The sequence below is a fragment of the Triticum urartu genome, chromosome 5A (genome assembly GCF_056163025.1).
Source record: "Triticum urartu cultivar PI428250 chromosome 5A, HENAU_Tu73, whole genome shotgun sequence".
Lineage (NCBI taxonomy): Eukaryota > Viridiplantae > Streptophyta > Magnoliopsida > Poales > Poaceae > Triticum > Triticum urartu.
Window position 1 is genome coordinate 490,693,462 of NC_141877.1, and position 14,110 is coordinate 490,707,571.

Genomic DNA, 14,110 nt, shown 5'->3' on the forward strand with positions numbered 1-14,110 from the left:
GCAACTAATGAGTTAGTTGCGGGATGATGTATTACGAAACGAGTAAAGAGACTTGCCAGTAACGAGATTGAACAAGGTATTGAGATACCGACGATAGAATCTCGGGCAAGTAACATACCGATGACAAAGGGAACAACGTATGTTGTTATGCGGTCTGACTGATAAAGATCTACGTAGAATATGTGGGAGCCAATATGAGCATCCAGGTTCCGCTATTGGTTATTGACCGGAGACGTGTCTCGGTCATTTCTACATAGTTCTCGAACCCGTAGGGTCCGCACGCTTAACGTTTCGATGACGGTTATATTATGAGTTTATATGTTTTGATGTACCGAAGGTTGTTCGGAGTCCCGGATGTGATCACGGACATGACGAGGAGTCTCGAAATGGTCGAGACATGAAGATTGATATAATGGAAACCTAGGTTTGGATATCGGAAGTGTTCCGGGTGAAATCGGGATTTTACCGGAGTACCGGGAGGTTACCGGAACCCCCCGGGAACCTAATGGGCCTAGGTGGAAGAGAGGAGAGGCGGCTAGGGCTGGGCTGCGCGCCCCTCCCCCCCCCTAGTCCGAATAGGACAAGGAGAGGGGCGGGCGCCCCCCCCCCCTCCCCTTTCCTTCTTCTCCGCAACTCCTTCCCCCTCCCAAGTCCTAATCCAACTAGGAAAGGGGGGAGTCCTACTCCCAGTGGGAGTAGGACTCCTCCCGGCGCGCCCTCTCCCTTGGCCTGCCGCACCCCCCCCCCCCCTTGCTCCTTTATATACAGGGGTAGGGGGGCACCCTTGAGACACAACAATTGATCATTGATCTCTTAGCCGTGTGCGGTGCCCCCCTCCACCATAGTCCACCTCGATAATACTGTAGCGGTGCTTAGGCGAAGCCCTGCGTCGGTAGAACATCAACATCGTCACCACGCCGTCGTGCTGACAAAACTCTCCCTCAACACTCGGCTGGATCGGAGTTTGAGGGACGTCATCGGGCTGAACTTGTGCTGAACTCAGAGGTGCCGTGCGTTTGGTACTTGATCGGTCGGGTCGTGAAGACGTATGACTACATCAACCGTGTTGTGCTAACGCTTCTGCTTTCGGTCTATGAGGGTACGTGGACAACACTCTCCCCTCTCATTGCTATGCATCACCATGATCTTGCGTGTGCGTAGGAAATTTTTTGAAATTACTACGATCCCCAACAGCACATCACTATAAGCCTTGCAAGCAATGTAACTAATGAGTTAGTTACGGGATGTAGCATTACAGAACGAGTAAAGAGACTTGCCGGTAACGAGATTGAACTAGGTATTGAGATACCGACGATCGAATCTCGGGCAAGTATCATACCGATGACAAAAGGAACAACGTATACCGTTATGCGGTTTGACCGATAAAGATCTTCGTAGAATATGTCGGAACCAATATGAGCATCCAGCTTCCGCTATTGGTTATTGACCAGAGATGAGTCTCGGTCATGTCTACATAGTTCACAAACCCATAGGGTCCACACGCTTAACGTTCGGTGACGATCGGTATTATGAGTTTATGTGTTTTGATGTACTGAAGGTAGTTCAGAGTCCCGGATTTGATCACGGACATGACGAGGAGTCTCGAAATGGTCGAGACATAAAGATCGATATATTGTAAGCCTATATTTGGACATCGGAATGGTTCCGAGTGTTTCGGGCATTTTTCCGGAGTACCGGGGGGTTACCGGAACCCCCCGGGGAGTATATGGGCCTTATTGGGCCTTAGTGGAATAGAGGAGAGGGAAGGGAAAGGAGGGAGGTGCGCCCCCAAGCCCAAACCGAATTGGGAGGGGGGGCGCCCCCCCTTTCCTTCCTCCCTCTCTCCTCCTTACTTCCTCTCCTACTCCTACTTGGAAGGGCTACTACTTCTACTAGGAAAAGGGGGAATCCTACTCCCGGAGGGAGTAAGACTCCCCCAGGGCGCGCCATAGAGAGGGTCGGCCCTCCCCATCCTCCACTCCTTTATATACGGGGGAGGGGGCACCCCATGGACACACAAGTTGACCATTGATCTTTTAGCCGTGTGCGGTGCCCCCCTCCACCATAATCCACCTTGGTTATATCGTAGCGGTGCTTAGGCGAAGCCCTGTTCCGGTAGCATCATCATCACCGTCATCACACCGTCATGCTGACGAAACTCTCCCTCAAAGCTCTACTAGATCGTGAGTTCGCGGGACGTCACCGAGCTGAATGTGTGCAGATCGCCGAGGTGCCGTACGTTCGGTACTAGGGATTGGTCGATCGTGAAGACGTACGACTACATCAACCGCATTGTCATAACGCTTTCGCTTATGGTCTATGAGGGTACGTGGATGATACTCTCCCCTCTCGTTGCTATGCATCACCATGATCTTGCATGTGCGTAGGAAATTTTTGGAAATTACTACGTTCCCCAACAGTGGCATTCGAGCCAGGTTTATGCGTAGATGTTATATGCACGAGTAGAACACAAAGGAGTTGTGGGCGTGGGTATATACATATTGCTTGCCATCACTAGTTGATTCTTGATTCAGTGGCATTGTTGGATGAAGCGGCCCAGACCGACATTACGCGTACGCTTACGCGAGACTGGTTCTACCGACGTGCTTCGCACACAGGTGGCTAGTGGGTGTCAATTTCTCCAGCTTTAGTTGAATCAGATTCAATGAACAGGGTTCTTTCTGAAGATCAAAAAGCAATCACTATACCGCGTTGTGGTTTTTGATGCGTAGGTAAGAACGGTTCTTGCTCAGCCCGTAGCAGCCACGTAAAACTTGCAACAACAAAGTAGAGGACGTCTAACTTATTTTTGCAGGGCATGTTGTGATGTGATATGGTCAAGACGTGATGAGATATTAATTGTTGTATGAGATTATCATGTTTTGTTAAAGTTATCGGCAACTGGCAGAAACCTTATGGTTGTCTCTTTATTGCATAAGATGCAAGTGCCATGTAATTGCTTTACTTTATCGCTATGCGATAGCAATAGTTGCAAAAGAAATAGTTGACGACACGACCATGTGACGACACATTGATAGAGATCAAGATGATGGAGATCATGGTGTCAAGCCGGTGACGATAGTGATCATGACAGTACTTTGGAGATGGAGATCAAAGGCGCAAGATGATCATGGCCATATCATGTCACATATTTTGATTGCCTGTGATGTTTATCCTTTATGCATCTTATTTTGCTTAGTTTGGCGGTAGCATTATAAGATGATCTCTCACTAAATTTCAAGGTATAAGTGTTCTCCCTGAGTATGCACCATTGCGACAGTTCGTCGTGTCGAGACACCACGTGATGATCGGGTGTGATAAGCTCTATGTTCACATACAACGGGTGCAAGCTAGTTTTGCACACGTGGAATACTCAGGTTAAACTTGACGAGCCTAGCATATGCAGATATGGCCTCGGAACACTGAGGCCGAAATGTCGAGCGTGAATCATATAGTAGATATGGTCAACATAGTGATGTTCACCATTAAAAACTACTCCATCTCACGTGATGATCGGACATGGTTTAGTTGATTTAGATCACGTTATCATTTAGATGACTAGAGGGATGTCTATCTAAGTGGGAGTTCTTAAGTAATATGATTAATTGAACTTTAATTTATCATGAACTTAGTCCCGATAGTATTTGCGTAACTATGTTGTAGATCAATAGCTCGTGATGTAGCTCCCCATTTATTTTTTGATATGTTCCTAGAGAAAAACAAAGTTGAAAGATGTTAGTAGCAATGATGCGGATTGGATCCGTGATCTAAGGATTATCCTCATTGCTGCACAGAAGAATTATGTCCTTGATGCACCGCTAGGTGACAGACCGATTACAGGAGTAGATGCAAACGTTATGAATGTTTGGCGAGCCCGATATGATGACTACTTGATAGTTTAGTGCACCATGCTTTACGGCTTAGAATCAGGTCTTCAAAGACGTTTTGAACGCCACAGAGCATATGAGATGTTCCAAGAGTTGAAATTAGTATTTCAGACTCATTCCCATGTCGAAAGGTATGAGACCTTTGACAAGAACTTTGCCTACAAGATAGAGGAGAATAGCTCAGCTAGTGAGCATGTGCTCAGAAAGTCTGAGTACTACAATCACTTGAATCAAGTGGGAGTTAATCTTCCAGATAAGATAGTGATTGACAGAGTTCTCTAGTCACTATCACCAAGTTACTGGAACTTCATGATGAACTATAATATGCAAGGGATAACGGAAACGATTCCCAAGCTCTTCGTGATGCTGAAATCGACGAAGATAGAAATCAAGAAAAACATCAAGTGTTGATGGTTGACAAGACCACTAGTTTCAAGAAAAGGGCAAAGGGAAGAAGGGGAACTTCAAGAAGAACGGCAAGCAAGTTGCTGTTCAATTGAAGAAGCCCATGTCTAGACCTAAGCCTGAGACTAAGTGCTTCTACTGCAAAGGGACTGGTCACTAGAAGCAGAACGGCCCCAAGTATTTGGCGGATAAGAAGGATGGCAAAGTGAACAAAGGTATATTTGATATACATGTTATTGATGTGTACTTTACTAGTATTTATAGCAACCCCTCAGTATTTGATACTAGTTCAGTTGCTGAGATTAGTAACTCGAAACGGGAGTTGCAGAATGAACAGAGACTAGTTAAGGGTGAAGTGATGATATGTGTTGGAAGTGGTTCCAAGATTGATAATATCATCATCGCACACTCCCTATACTTTACGGATTAATGTTGAACCTAAATAAATGTTATTTGGTGTTTGCGTTAAGCATGAATATGATTTGATCATGTTTATTGCAATACGGTTATTCATTTAAAGTCAGAGAATAATTGTTGTTCTGTTTACATGAATAAAACCTTCAATGATCATACACCCAAGGTGAATGGTTTATTGAATCTCGATCGTAGTGATACACATATTCATAATATTGAAGCCAAAATATGCAAAGTTAATAATGATAGTGCAACTTATTTGTGGCACTGCCGTTTAGGTCATCTTGGTGTAAAGCGCATGAAGAAAATCCATGATGATGGGCTTTCAGAATCACTTGATCATGAATCAGTTGATGCTTGCAAACCATGCCTCATGGGCAAGATGACTAAGACTCCGTTCTCCGGAATAATGGAGCGAGCAACAGACTTGTTGGAAATAATACATACTGATGTATACAGTCCGATGAGTGTTGAGGCTCGTGGCAGGTATCGTTATTTTCTAACCTACACAGATGATTTGAGTAAGATATGGGTATATCTTCTCGATGAAACATAAATCTGGAACATTTGAAAAGTTCAAATAATTTTAGAGTGAAGTGGAAAATCATCGTAACAAGAAAATAAAGTTTCTACGAACTGATCATGGAGGAGAATATTTGAGTTACGAGTTTGTTCTTCATTTGAAACAATGCGGAATAGTTTCGCAACTCACGCCACCTAGAACACCACAGCATAATGGTGTGTCTGAACATCATAACCGTACTTTATTAGATATGATGCAATCTATGATGTATCTAACCGACTTACTGCTATCATTTTTGGGTTATGCATTAGAGACAGCTGCATTCATGTTAAATAGGACACCATCTAAATCCGTTGAGACGACGCCATATGAACTGTGGTTTGGCAAGAAACCAAAGTTGTCGTTTCTTAAAGTTTGGGCTTGCGATGATTATGTGAAAAAGTTTCATCCTGATAAGCTCAAACGCAAATCAGAAAAATGTATCTTCATAGGATACCCAAAGGAGACAGTTGGGTACACCTTCTATCACAGACCCGAAGGCAAGACATTCGTTGCTAAGAATGGATCCTTTCTAGAGAAGGAGTTTCTCTCGAAAGAAGTGAGTAGGAGGAAAGTAGAACTTGATGAGGTAACTGTACCTGCTCCCTTATTGGAAAGTAGTTCATCACAGCAATCTGTTCATGTGACTCCTATACCAATTAGTGAGGAAGCTAATGATGATGATCATGTAACTTCAGATCAAGTTACTACCGAACCGTGTAGGTCAACTAGAGTGAGATCCGAACCAGAGTGGTACGGTAATCCTGTTCTGGATGTCATATTACTTGACCATGACGAACCTACGAACTATGAGGAAGCGATGATGAGCCCAGATTCCGCGAAATGTCTTGAGGCCATGAAATCTGAGATGGGATCCATGTATGAGAACAAAGTATGGACTTTGATTGACTTGCCCGATGATCGGTGAGTCATTAAGAATAAATGGATCTTTAAGAGGAAGACATACGCTGATAGTAGTGTTACTATCTACAAAGCTCGAATTGCCGCAAAATGCTTTTGACAAGTTCAAGGTGTTGACTACGATGAGATTTTCTCACTCGTATCGATGCTTAAAAGTCTGTTCGAATCATGTTAGCAGTTGCCGCATTTTATGAAATCTGGCAAATGGATGTCAAAACTGTGTACCTTCATGGATTTCTTAAAGAGGAGTTGTATATGATGCAACCAGAAGGTTTTGTCGATCCTAAAGGTGCTAACAAAGTGAGCAAGCTCCAGAGATCCATCTATGGACTGGTGCAAGCATCTCGGAGTTGGAATATATGCTTTTATAAAGTGATCAAAGCATATGGTTTTATACAGACTTGCGGTGAAGCCTGTATTTACAAGAAAGTGAGTGGGAGCACTACAACATTTCTGATAAGTATATGTGAATGACATATTGTTGATCGGAAATAATGTAGAATTTTCTGGGAAAGCATAAAGGAGTGTTTGAAAAGAGTTTTTCAAAGGAAGACCTCAATGAAGCTGCTTACACATTGAGCATCAAGATCTATAGAGATAGATCAAGACGCTTGATAAGTTTTTTCAATGAGTACATACCTTGACAAGATTTTGAAGTAGTTCAAAATGGAACAGTCAAAGAAGGAGTTCTTGCCTATGTTGCAAGGTGTGAAGTTGAGTAAAGACTCAAAACCCGACCACGGCAGAAAATAGAAAGAGAATGAAAAGTCATTCCCTATGCCTCAGTCATAGGTTCCATAAAGTATGCTATGCTGCTTACCAGTCCTATTGTATACCTTAGCATCTTTCTGGCAAGGGAGTACAATAGTGATCTAGGAGTAGATCACTGGACAGCGGTCAAAATTATCCTTAGAGGACTAAGGAAATATTTCTCTGTTATGGAGGTGATAAAAGAGTTCGTCGTAAAGAGTTACATCGATGCAAGCTTTTTACATCGATCTGGATGACTCTAAGTCTCGATCTAGATACATATCGAAAGTGGGAGCAATTAGCTAGAGTAGCTCCGTGCAAAGCGTTGTAGACATAGAAAATTTTAAAAATACATACGACTCTGAATGTGGCAAACCCATTGACTAAATTTCTCTCACGAGCAAAACATGATCACTCTTTGGGTGTTAATCACATAGCGATGTGAACTAGATTATTGACTCTAGTAAACCCTTTGGGTGCTAGTCACATGGAGATGCGAACTAATCACATAAAGATGTGAACTATTGGTGTTAAATTACATGACGATATGTGAACAAGATTATTGACTCTAGTGCAAGTGGGAGACTGAAGGAAATATGCCCTAGAGGCAATAATAAAGTTGTTGTTTATATTTCCTTATATCATGATAAATGTTTATTATTCATGCTAGAATTGTATTAACCGGAAACTTAGTACATGTGTGAATACATAGACAAATAGAGTGTCACTAGTTCGCCTCTACTTAACTAGCTCGTTAAATCAATGATGGTTATGTTTCCTAACCATAGACATGAGTTGTCATTTGATTAACGGTGTCACATCATTAGAGAATGATGTGATTGACTTGACCCATCCGTTAGCTTAGCACGATGATCGTTTAGTTTGTTGCTATTGCTTTCTCCATAACTATACATGTTCCTATGACTATGAGATCATGCAACTCCCGAATACCGGAGGAACACTTAGTGTGCTACCAAACGTCACAACATAACTGGGTGATTATGAAGGTGCTCTATAGGTGTCTCCGATGGTGTTTGTTGCGTTGGCATGGATCAAGATTAGGATTTGTTACTCCGATTGTCGGAGAGGTATCTCTGGGCCCTCTCGATAATGCACATCACTATAAGCCTTGCAAGAAATGTAACTAATGAGTTAGTCACAGGATGTAGCATTACGGAACGAGTAAAGAGACTTGCCGGTAACGAGATTGAACTAGGTATTGAGATACCGACGATCGAATCTCGGGCAAGTAACATACCGATGACAAAAGGAACAACGTATATCGTTATGCGGTTTGACCAATAAAGATCTTCGTAGAATATGTCGGAACCAATATGAGCATCCAGGTTCCGCTATTGGTTATTGACCGGAGATGAGTCTCGGTCATGTCTACATAGTTCTCAAACCCGTAGGGTCCGCACGCTTAACGTTCGGTGACGATCGGTATTACAAGTTTATGTGTTTTGATGTACTGAAGGTAGTTCGGAGTCCCGGATTTGATCACAGACATGACGAGGAGTCTCGAAATGGTCGAGACATAAAGATCGATATATTGGAAGCCTATATTTGAACATCGGAATGGTTCCGAGTGGTTCGGGCATTTTTCTGGAGTACCGGGAGGTTACCGGAACCCCCCGGGGAGTATATGGGCCTTATTGGGCCTTAGTGGAATAGAGGAGAGGGAAGGGAAAGGAGGAAGGCGCGCCCCCCAATCCCAATCCGAATTGGGAGGGGGGTCGGGCCCCCTTTCCTTCCTCCCTCTCTCCTCCTTCCTCCCTCTCTCCTCCTTCCTTCCTCTCCTACTCCTGCTTGGAAGGGCTCCTACTTCTACTAGGAAAGGGGGGAATCCTACTCCCGGAGGGAGTATGACTCCCCCAGGGCGCGCCATAGAGAGGGCCGCCCCTCCCCCTCCTCCACTCCTTTATATACGGGGGAGGGGGCACCCCATGGACACACAAGTTGATCATTGATCTTTTAGCCATGTGTGGTGCCCCCTCCACCATAATCCACCTCGGTTATATTGTAGCGGTGCTTAGGCGAAGCCCTGTTCCGGTAGCATCATCATCACCGTCATCACGTCGTCGTGCTGACGAAACTCTCCCTCGAAGCTCTACTGGATCGTGAGTTCACGGGACGTCACCGAGCTGAACATGTGCATATCGCGGAGGTGCCGTACGTTCGGTACTAGGGATCGATCGATCGTGAAGACGTACGACTATATCAACCGTATTGTCATAACGCTTCCGCTTATGGTCTACGAGGGTACATGGACGATTATATCCCCTCTCGTTGCTATGCATCACCATGATATTGCGTGTGAGTAGGATTTTTTTGAAATTATTACGTTCCCCAACACAAGTATGTCACCACATCTTGTAGCTTGCAGGAGAAAAGACCCACCTCAGCATTTAATTATGTATGTGAAGTAACTCACCTCAACATGCAAACATGCATGAGTATTGTCATTTTAATTATAATGTTATTTATTTTTAATAAATGTTTTTGTAGAAATTACAACTATACTATTATATATATAATCATATGTATTATACATTCCAATTATCATATTATTACTTCAAATATTCATGTTCTGTAGAACCAAATCTAACTACTCCTTTTAGGTGTATAAGTCAATTTACGAAAACCAAATAATCCCAAAACACTTAGGCACGGTACATTAACTCCCACCTCGTTTCTTGTTTCATGACATATCAACCATTAAGAGATGTGGGTCGTGCATGCTTTCAATGACTTGAGACTACCAAACACGACATGCAGTGGTTAGTTCATTGCATGCAATGTTATTAATTAACAAAAAAATATCAAGTTCTCTCGTTTTTCCCTCTGTCTTGGTCGCGGTGCACAACCTAAGATGACTTATACACATTTCTACAACTATGTACGCGATATCAACAAGAATTCTGTTAATACATGACAGTTCTAGTCCATCACTGATTAATGAAAAACTGTCATGGGTTCCTTTCCATGACGGACTTGAAATCCGTCATGTATATCGCGTTATAATTTGACATGGTAGCTTCCATGACAGTTCTTGGCCGTCATGGATCTACGCCAGGCCCGCCCAAGCCCAATCTTCTGTGACGGAACAAGCCGTCATGGACGTACGCCATGTTGGATTTTTGCTTGACCAATTGGAATGACATGGCAACCTATGTGGACACTACTGGACAATTGTTTTTGTGTTTTTCTTCTTGAACCCACATCAGGTGGAGATAACAATTAAATATTTTTGTTATCTATAAATTTCACGCCTAATATTCAAACAAAGCCATAAATAAAATTTAATTTTCACATGACAGCCAAACTTATTACAAGCACGGCAATGTTCAGATACCAAAAATACATATTTACATAGATAGCTCATCAAGTATTTACAAACATTATTACTACATCACTTTGCATTTTCTTGGAACAGATATGTAAAAGGAGTCTCTAAACAAAATTACTACATAACTTTGCATTTTTCTTGGAACCGATCTGAAAAAAGGAGCCTCTGATTTCTCTATGTCTTTCACTGTGTATTCGTTTTGAAAAAAGGAGCCTCTGATTTCTTGGAACCCGCACTAAACATAGGCATAAAAAGCAAGTTAGCTAGCATGTGGACAAATCTGGATAAGTGAAAAGAATTTTCAGCTAGCCAAATATGGATGCTCGGTACAAGTGTAGATACAAACTATGGCTGAACTATTTTAAGACGACTAAGCTTCAGGAACTATAGATATCTGACCGTACACCAGTTTCTAATAAGTACAACAGAGCAAAGTGCGGAAAAAGGTTTTTTTTTATGTGTCTAGATGTAGGTCTTTAGTGTAGAATCAGGAAATAAAAGATTATTGGGATAGTAGATCTAGTAATAACTTCCTGGCAAAAAAATTACAAGCATAAACTGCTACACTTTCTTTTATTTAAGTTGGCAATAAAAGATCAAAACTACATGAGGTAAAAAAATGCAACAATTGAAGTTTCGGAAACTAAACACTAAATAGCACTTGCTCACAAGATGCTTCTGGATACTCTGAAGTGGAACCACATGAACAAGCAATATAGAAACTTTGCATATTTTGGATCTGTAATAGATATCAAGAACCTTACAAGACCAGTGCCTGAAATATCAAATTCCAGATGAATACAAGAGCTATTCGAAGCCGGTTCCTGGAGTTCCTTCCGAACAACAACATTAGCCCTTGAAAATAAACAGCAAGACATTTGATCCTATATATACCTAAGAGAGTGATCACCACTACTTCTAATTATCCAACATGTGTGCTTTCACATCATCAAAATTTGTGTAGCGTTAGATTCACTAGCTTGATCCACTAGGATCCATCTAATCTATGCATGAGAATCCTCTACGATGCAACATGCCAACATGCATCAGTGCACTCTAAGTGAGTTTTAAATCACCTTGCATTTAGTTGTACCATGCCTAACTTTCATGTAAGATTTTTTTTTTTTTTGCTTATGTAGAAATTTCTCACATAGTTTAAGTGGTGAAGACTGAATTAGTATTCTACACAATATTTAGAAACTATATATCCAGTTCTGCGGCAACAAGCGAGTTATGGTCCGGTTTAGACAAACAACAACCTAAAGCATGGCATGACTTCAAATCAACAAAAGACGCATGCAACATGGATGAGGTGAAAATATTACACAGATTTAAGATATCTTCATGGTAAACAGGCTAAAATAATCAACAGGTATTCCATAGTAAATCAAATAAAGCTTAAAATAATTGTCCATAAATCTATGAATTGTATGGTACAAAGGCATATCATAGTACAGCATACTGCCCAAAAATAAATATCAACACGAAACCACATGTAAAAGAAATTTTAATAATTTAAACAATCCTTTTAAACATATACTGTATAAATGGAGTATTATGCTAGACTATGTTTGTCGCAAATATGTTTCATATTTTCTTTAATGTTTTACTCTCTCTTTTTTTTTTTGCTTAATCAGGTGCGCCTAGATCCGTATCCAAAAATCCACACCGCCTTATTCACGCTCTAAAATATGACGATACCCAAACCCTTCCCCCGCCGCCCCCCTCAATTCCCATCTCTTCCTCGCCGGAACACCGCGAGTTGGTCCCCGGAGCACAGATCCGCCGCCCGAATCGGCCGTGCGAGGTGAGCCTCGGAGCACTTTGACCTCCTCTCTCTTCTTGTCCAAAGACGCCGGAACACGGTACCGCCGCCGCGGGGGGTTCGCAAAACCACCATAGCTCACTATCCTCCTCTGTCCGCCCCAGGGTAAGCCCTCTCGCCGGAATCCGTCAGGCTCCATCCTTACATTTCCTCGTTCCCTTTTCAGAGATCGAAATCGGATCTGACGGAGCCCCGGCAGCCAGTCGCCATGCCGGACAGCGGAGGCACAACCGTGCTCGACGACCTCCCGGAGTGGATCCTTGTGGAAGAGATTTTCGTCCGTTTGCCGCCCAGGGACATCGTCCGCTGCCGAGCCGTCCGCAGGTGGTGGCGAAGTGCCACCTCCACCGACAAGTTCATGCTGGACCACCACCGCCGCCAGCCCTTCCTCCCGATCCTCAGCCACGTCGTTGAACCGCAGAAAACCAGCCTCATGTTATCCTTTGACGCCGAAGCAGTCCAGCAACGGCTCTGCCCGGTCATCCGGACCTTATACTCCGGTATACTCGAGGCTACGTTGATGGCCTCCTCATCGTCTCCCACGGAGCCACGGTGCATGAGTTCTTCAATCTGCAACCCGGTCACCCGCAAGTGTGCTCCCCTACGGACGCCTCGGAATCAACTGAACTATTACTACCAGATTGTCGGCTTCTATCGGCACCAAGCATCCGGAGAGTACCGAGTCCTTTGGGTCTCTTGTCCGACATACAACACAAATCACAGAACTTTTTACTGTGTCATGTCGGTGGGATCCAATTATATAAGACAAATCGGACAAGGATGCATCCCGCCGTTACGTGAGCGGCTTCCCGGTTCGTCTGGCTATCCGCCAATCGACCACCATGGCAGCTTGCACTGGACAATTGTAAGATACGACCGCTGTGATGCCGGCTACATAATGGTGTTCAAGACAGCAGATGAAACATTTCGGTTGATGTGTTGTCCTCCCCAGTTGCCCTCACAACAATTGCTGTTGGAGATAGATGGCACTCTTGCTTTTTGTGGCATCAGCAGTGATAGAGTCACCATAGATATTTGGGTGGTACAAGCCTATGATGCTGAAGCCTGGTCCTTCAAGCATCGGATTAATTTATCAGGGATGGATGAATCACCATTTGTTGACTTGAAGGTTCCTAGAATGGCTGTGCTCAGTGATGGTGAGCTGCTGATCCAGTTTGCTCCTACGCATGTGGTTCGCTATGACATCGATGGCAGATTTGTAGAATATGTGAAAAGCGAAGAGGACCAAGACAAGAACTTGTGGCTTACCAGGCATCGCCTCCAGGAGAGCCTTATTCCCCTTCCATTATCCAACGAGATGCAAGAAGGAGGTGCTGCAAGTGTGGAGCCTCCATTCTTCATACGGCTATAGCCTTGCTTCATCTGATGGTTTGCAGCCCGGTGTGAGAATTATTCTAGATAACTATTGTCATTATTCTTAGTTCTTCCTTTTAAAAGTACTAGTAGTAGAATGAAACACTTCGGATGATTCTGTATTCTCAAACTGCTTCTGTCCACATATTGTCACACCACATTTTTTCCTAGCAATTACACTGGCTGGTTGATCAACTCCCCTGAAATTGTACTAGTGTTGTGCAAATCGGAACACATACAGATTTTATCGATCCCTTCCCTTGTTTCCTTTTCCCGTTTCCAGAATAATTGGACAAACATGTGCTATGCTTACAGAGTTACAGTAAAAGAGCAAACGAAATTAGCAAATGATTCCCCACACTTCATTCTGTATCTTTGCATTAAAATTTTACTGTTGGAAAGGTTCTTACAAGATCTTCAAAATGTGTTTTTTGAGAAGCAGGTTCAGTGTGGGAAGAGCTTTAAGATATTTCCAAGGTATTTAGGGAACATGGTTTACATATAACAGAAGACAAAGACCAGAGTTTACTCAGCTGATAAATTATTTTTAGATTTTGTAGTGCTAGATCTTTAAGTAAATTTCATATTTTACCCTCTTTGGACTTCACGCGACTTCATTGCAC

At 43.0% G+C, this 14,110-nt stretch overlaps 1 pseudogene; it reads left to right on the forward strand.

The window, feature by feature from the left end:
* Positions 1-12,321: 12,321 nt before the first annotated feature.
* Positions 12,322-13,485, forward strand: LOC147972198 (F-box protein At5g18160-like; annotated as a pseudogene).
* Positions 13,486-14,110: the final 625 nt, after the last annotated feature.